Here is a 1,040-nt window from a genome sequence, read left to right as displayed (position 1 = left end):
TACTCACCGAAGCATCCATGTCCGGTGAGTACCTGCGTCGTCCGGAAGGATAGCTCTCCGCGGGCCCTGTCTACCCATTCTTGTAGACAGGGCCGGATGGCCTCGGTGACCCTCGTTCCTGAGTGGCCCGTCGCCTCCTCCAGGTGGATGCTCCACCTTAGGAGGAGGCGTTGACGGGCCTGCAGTTTTGCCATACCTATGGCCCTGGCCAGATGTTCGAGGTCTCCCCCGGCACGGAGCTTCTTGACACGCCGATAAGCCTCGGCGTGCATTTGTGCAAGGAGCTCCAGCGGGGGGGAGATCGGCCAGGGCCGTGGCGGCCATATGCGACGTCGTCCTATAGGCCCGGGCGAGGCGATTGGCGACCCACCGCTGAACGCGGTGAGCCAGCGCAATTATGCGCTGGTTGGTCGCCATCGCACTCGCCCAGGCCGGGGCCCCATATAGGGCCATGGACTGGACGACGCCGGCATACGGCCGCCTTGCCTTCCTTTTAGAGCCGCCGAGATTGGGCAGGAGGCCACCCAACATATTGACCACTCTGCCCAACTTGGGGGCCAGAAGCTCGAAATGCTTCTGAAACCCCCATGTACCATCCAAGACGAGTCCCAGATATTTTATCGTGGGACCCGCCTTCACGGAGACACCGTCGATCCGGACTCGGGCCCCAGGTGGTCCCCTCCTAGAGCTGTCATGTATGAACATGAGCTCAGATTTGAGGGGAGCCACTTTGAGGCCCATCCTGTTCAGGGAGCCTATCACCTGGTCCACCGCCAGACGTCCCTTTTCCAGGCGCTCCGCCAGTCCCTGCCCCCGGCTAGCACCATGGTGTCGTCCGCGTAACAAACGACGGTGCAGCCGGGGGGGGGGAGGGTAAGGCGGAGGACTTGGTCGTACGCGATGTTCCATAGTAGGGGTCCTAGTACGGACCCCTGAGAAACACCGCGGTAGACCGCCCTTCCGCACTGGAGTTCCGCTTTTTTGCGGAACTCCAGTCTTCTATCCCGGAAGTAGTCCCTAATAATTGAGCCCAGGGGGGA

The sequence above is a fragment of the Odontomachus brunneus genome, unplaced genomic scaffold, assembly GCF_010583005.1.
Source record: "Odontomachus brunneus isolate Ranch 3 - 2012 unplaced genomic scaffold, Obru_v1 Obru_scaffold_147, whole genome shotgun sequence".
Taxonomy (NCBI): Eukaryota; Metazoa; Arthropoda; class Insecta; order Hymenoptera; family Formicidae; genus Odontomachus; species Odontomachus brunneus.
Note: the sequence above shows the minus strand (reverse complement) of the source record.